The sequence below is a fragment of the Nerophis ophidion genome, linkage group LG05 (genome assembly GCF_033978795.1).
Source record: "Nerophis ophidion isolate RoL-2023_Sa linkage group LG05, RoL_Noph_v1.0, whole genome shotgun sequence".
In the NCBI taxonomy this organism is placed as follows: Eukaryota; Metazoa; Chordata; class Actinopteri; order Syngnathiformes; family Syngnathidae; genus Nerophis; species Nerophis ophidion.
Window position 1 is genome coordinate 34,020,289 of NC_084615.1, and position 6,000 is coordinate 34,026,288.

A 6,000-nucleotide genomic window follows, 5' to 3' on the forward strand; every position below is an offset into this window, starting at 1 on the left:
AGTCCAGACCTGTCTCCCATCCAAAATGTGTGGCGCATTATGAAGCGTAAAATACGACAGCGGAGACCCCGGACTGTTGAACGACTGAAGCTCTACATAAAACAAAAATGGGAAAGAATTCCACTTTCAAAGCTTCAACAATCAGTTTCCTCAGTTCCCAAACGTTTATTGAGTGTTGTTAAAAGAAAAGGTGATGTAACACAGTGGTGAACATGCCCTTTCCCAACTTCTTTGGCACGTGTTGCAGCCATGAAATTCTAAGGTAATTATTATTTGGAAAATAAAATAAAGTTTATGAGTTTGAACATCAAATATCTTGTCTTTGTAGTGTATTCAATTGAATATGTGTTGAAAAGAATTTGAAAATCATTGTATTCCGTTTATATTTACTGTACATCTAACACAATTTCCCAACTCATATGGAAACGGGGGTTTTTTTATGTCGGAAAACTTGTTACGTTACATTTACTTAAGTGGGCTGACCATATTCTGCAATCCCAAAAAGAGGACACATATGCGTGCCAAGGCAGGCAACACGCCAAGGTGAAAATTTGCCAATGATACTTGTACTTGCTTTATAAATAATATATTTATTTTAATAAAACATTTTTTTCTCCTCTGTTGACAGCTGTGTTGGTGCTAGTCATAAAAATGGGGTCCTCTAGTAAATATTTGGGTCCCACTTTTTTGTTAGCGCAATATATTTTGTCTACTATTCGTTTATAACGTTTCTGCTCAAAATAATTTTTGAATCATTCCAACCAACGTTCGTAAGTTTTATAATACAACTAAAACAATTCATACTTACTAAATCTTCCCATGTGTGATGTTTGAAGGAGTGTTTTACCTTTAATAAACTAATATATATAAATAAAAAAAAGGGCATTTCTGTCTGTCATTCCGTCGTACATTTTTTTTACTTTTACGGAAGGTTTTTGTGGAGAATAAATGATGAAAAAAACACTTAATAGAACGATTTAAAAGAGCAGAAAACACGAAAAAAAAGAAAATTACATTTTGAAACATAGTTTATCTTCAATTTCGACTCTTTAAAATTCAAAATTCAACCGAAAAAAAAGAAGAGAAAAACCAGCTAATTCGAATCTTTTTGAAAAAAAATTTAAAATTATTTATGGAACATCATTAGTAATTTTTCCTGATTAAGATTAATTTGAGAATTTTGATGACATGTTTTAAATAGGTTAAAATCCAATCTGCACTTTGTTATAATATTTAACAAATTGGACCGAGCTATATTTCTAACAAAGACAAATCATTATTTCTTCTAGATTTTCCAGAACAAAAATTTTAAAAGAAATTCAAAAGACTTTGAAATAAAATTTAAATTTGATTCTACAGGTTTTCTAGATTTGCCAGAATAATTATTTTTAATTTTAATCATTGGTTTGAAGAAATATTTCACAAATATTCTTCGTCCAAAAAACAGAAGCTAAAATAAAGAATTAAATTAAATTGTATTTATTATTCTTTACAATCAAAAAAAAATACTTGAACATTGATCTAAATTATCAGGAAAGAAGAGGAAGGAATTTAAAAGGTAAAAAGGTATATATGTGTTTAAAAATCCTAAAATCATTTTTAAGGTTGTATTTTTTCTCTAAAATTGTCTTTCTGAAAGTTATAAGAAGCAAAGTAAAAAAAATAAATTAATTTATTTAAACTAGTGAAGACCAAGTCTTTAAAATATTTTCTTGGATTTTCAAATTCTATTTGAGTTTTGTCTCTCTTAGAATTAAAAATGTCAAGCAAAGCGAGACCATCTTGCGAGTAAATAAATAAAATTTAAAAAATAGAGGAAGCTCACTGGTAAGTGCTGCTATTTGAGCTATTTTTAGAACAGGCCAGCGGGCAACTCATCTGGTCCTTACAGGCTACCTGGTGCCCGCGGGCACCACGTTGGTGACCGCTGCTCTAAGGAAATACAATTTTTGCAACTTTCCCATCCTCTGGTGAGGGTACACTTTGGATAGGGCCAGGTTGAGGTCTGGGGATAGTGTCGGGGTTAAGTGTACGGCAAGGCTTAGATTGATGGAATTTAATTGTAGTCTTGGGAGTTTATTGAACGTTAGTGTTAGGCTTCTCCGGTTTTAGGTTAAGTTTAGAGCAGTGGTTGGGGTTGCAATCCAGGGCTTTGACATAGCTTTTTCAAGAAGAATTCCGCAACATAGCATTTGGAGAATACGGCCACTGATCCCACTACCTCTCACGTGCGAAGCAAGCGCTCTACCATTTGAGCTAAATCCCCATGTTGCAATAGTGTGTCTGCGCGTGTTCTATGCTCCAGATGTCGCTTATAAGAAGTGCTTTTATGAACCCTCTAGGCCAGAATGAGACTCAAATAACCAGATGAGGTTGTTGAGAAGTTAAGGCGATGCACTGCTAATCCTTTGTTTTCTGCACGCGTGAGTTTGAGTCCAATCCTTTTCTAACCTGTTGGTACCTGTTTTGTGTATTTGGGACCCCCAGAAGTCACAAAAAACTAACAACGAACTCAAGCAGATTCAAGACACATGTGTTTTAATGACATGCAAATATATTCATGACTATTTAAATTGTAGATTGTCACTGAAGGCATCAAAACTATGAATGAGCACATGTGGAGTTATGTACTTAACAAAAAAAAGGTGAAATAACTGAAAACATGTTTTATATTCTAGTTTCTTCAAAATAACCACCCTTTGCTCTGATTACTGTTTTGCACACTCTTAGCATTCTCTCGATGAGCTTCGAGAGGTAGTCACCTGAAATGGTTTTCACTTTACAGGTGTGCTTGAAGCTTATCGGGAGAATGCCAAGAATGTGGAAAGCAGTAATCAAAGCAAATGGTGGCTGTTTTGAAAAAACTAGAATATTTAGTTATTTTACCTCTTTTTTGTTAATGTCCGTCACTCCACATTCATAGTTTTGAGGCCTTCAGTGACAATCTACAATGTAAATAGTCTTGAAAATAAAATAAAAACACATTGAATGAGAAGGTGTGTCCAAACTTTTGGCCTGTATTGTACATAAAAACACACTTCCATACATATGTACATACATACACGTGAAACGTGTGCTCTCTTTGCGGCTTAGCTCTCCTGGCTCCTGGCTGCAGTTCAACCATCACAAGTCGTTAGCGTCCAACCAGCTGAGTGATAAGGTTGCCAGGAGCTTTGCATCTTGTCAAGTGGAACCAACTGTTGGAAATCTCGCCGCTTTAAAAACAAGATTACTTCAACATATTTAAGTCTGGCGTATTCATACATATGTTGTAAAAAAAACAACAACGACAAAAGTTGAATTTTAAGTGTAGGTGAGTGTTTTGAGTGTACTTTTAATTTATATAAACATGTTTTATAATGTCCACAAAGTTCAATGAGCAGAAGGTGTGTTATGTGCGACCGTGTGTTGATTTTTATTTTTTGTTGGTTATTGTTCATTTCAATCAATCAATGTTTATTTATATAGCCCTGAATCACAAGTGCCTCAAAGGGCTGCACAAACCACAACACAAACCACAACAACATCTTCGGTAGTGCCCACATAAGGGCAAGGAAAAACTCTCCCCAGTGGGACGTCGACCATGATGACTATGAGAAACCTTGGAGAGGACCACATATGTGGGCAACCCCCCCAGCGCCCCAAGGGGACCGAAAGCAAAGGATGTCGAGCAGATCTAACATGATACTGCGAAAGTCCAATCCATAGTGGATCTAACGTAACCGTGAAAATCAAGTCCAAAGTGGATCTAATATAGTAGCGAGAGTCCCATTCAAAGTGGAGCCAGCAGAAAACCATCCCGAGCGGAGGCGGATCAGCAGCGCAGAGATGTCCCCAAACGATACACAGGCGAGCGGTCCATCTTGGGTCCCGACTCTGGACGAGCGGTCCATCCTGGGTCCCGATTTTGGACAGCCAGTACTTCATCCAAGGCCACCGGACCGGACCCCCTCCACAAGGGAGGGGGGGACATAGGAGAAAAAGAAAAGAAACTGCAGATCAACTGGTCTAAAAAGGGAGTCTATTTAAAGGCTAGAGTATACAAATAAGTTTTAAGGTGAGACTTAAATGCTTCTACAGAGTTAGCATCTCGAACTGTTACCGGGAGGGCATTCCAGAGTACTGGAGCCCGAATGGAAAACGCTCTATAGCCCCCAGACTTTTTTTGGGCTATGGGAATCACTAATAAGCCGTCTTTTGAACGCAGATTTCTTGCCGGGACATATGGTACAATACAATCGGCAAGATAGGATGGAGCTAGACCGTGTAGTATTTTATACGTAAGTAGTACAACCTTAAAGTCACATCTTAAGTGCACAGGAAGCCAGTGCAGGTGAGCCAGTACAGGCGTAATGTGATCAAACTTTCTTGTTCTTGTCAAAAGTCTAGCAGCCGCATTTTGTACCAACTGTAATCTTTTAATGCTAGACATGGGGAGACCCGAAAATAATACGTTACAGTAATCGAGACGAGACGTAAAAAACGCATGGATAATGATCTCAGCATCGTTAGTGGACAAAATGGAGCGAATTTTAGCGATATTACGGACATGAAAGAAGGCCGTTTTAGTAACGCTTTTAATGTGTAACTAAAAAGGAGATAGTAGGGTCGAAGATAATACCCAAATTCTTTACCGAGTCGCCTTGTTTAATTGTTTGGTTGTCAAATGTTAAAGTTGTATTATTAAATAGAGGTCGGTGTCTAGCAGGACCGATAATCAGCATTTCCGTTTTTTGGCGTTGAGTTGCAAACACCATGAGTGGGAAAAATTGGGTTATATAGTTAGATGTTGTGCCCAACTCCCTTGCAAATGAAACACATGGTCATTGAACAATGAATCTGTCTGTGATGTAGAATCACTTGATCACCAATCTTCTTGTTAAATTTCTGACGTTTCACGGGCCGCACAGAAGACATCGGCGGGCCGCGAATGGCTCCTGGGCCACAGTTTGGGCACCCCTGGTGCATACAGCATTACAATCCCAATACATGCATGCAATTTGACTATGGGAGTTTCGTATTCCATATTTCAGGTAGAACCTGCCCCGCCTAATCCCTCAGTAATGAGATTGGCACGGCATCAGATAATGAAATCAGTCCAAATCTGGTGAATGGGGGTTAGCCAAGCAGATCGCTCTTTTACTTTTCACGTTCATGCCAGTATTGCCGGAGTTTAAATTCTGCTGGCAGGAGTACACCATGTTAGCTGCCATCTTTAAATGTGTAGTACAAGTTCTGCTTTGTACTGTATTGGTGATAAGAGTGTTTGCAATCTGTGTATAAAAACACATCCATCCGTTAATTGAAATAAAATGTATGTTTACAGAAATAAAGGAGAACAAAAAGTGTTGTCAGAAGTGGGATTCGAACCCACGCCTACAGAGTAGACTACGACCTGAACGTAGCGCCTTAGACCGCTCGGCCATCCTGACGTACTAGTTTTGGTTTCATTTCCTATATATCATATTCAATGCACACGTATGACGAAGACGAGATTGAGAAACAATATATCTAACTAACAAACACCGGCTGGAGTTTTACGCAGAAACATCATTGTGTCATTTTAGCAACGTTTAAGAAGCGGAAGTGTTTCTATTCGTCGTCACATCATCGCCGAATGTGATTGGCTAACTTGTTTTGGTGAACTAATAGGATTGCTCTTGACAGCAACGCGGTCCCCTGACTGTTTATCTAAAGTGGCTTTCTCTTATAAAAAACATGATTGAATCGCTGGTTATGTGAAAGAAAAAGAGAATGTCGTATAATACCCGTAATGTTAAAACAACATTTTAGTAAAATACTTTGACATGGTCCAGAGACGAAGGCTCGGACCCTGGGTTTAGTAGATGACCGCTTGATTAACTCAATTGGTTTCATTGTAGAGCTTACACTATAAAAGTAATACAGTAGCGTGAAGAAAAAAGTGACCAGTATCCAGACGAATTTAGAAAACTTTGAAGGTCTTTTTTTCACCCTGTTGCAGTCTTAATGTGCCATTTA

General features: G+C 38.0%; 1 non-coding gene across 1 annotated transcript; it reads right to left on the minus strand.

The window, feature by feature from the left end:
* Positions 1-5,349: 5,349 nt before the first annotated feature.
* On the minus strand, positions 5,350-5,432 carry trnal-cag (transfer RNA leucine (anticodon CAG)). The gene has a single exon. It is a non-coding gene; the product is annotated as a tRNA-Leu (tRNA).
* Positions 5,433-6,000: the final 568 nt, after the last annotated feature.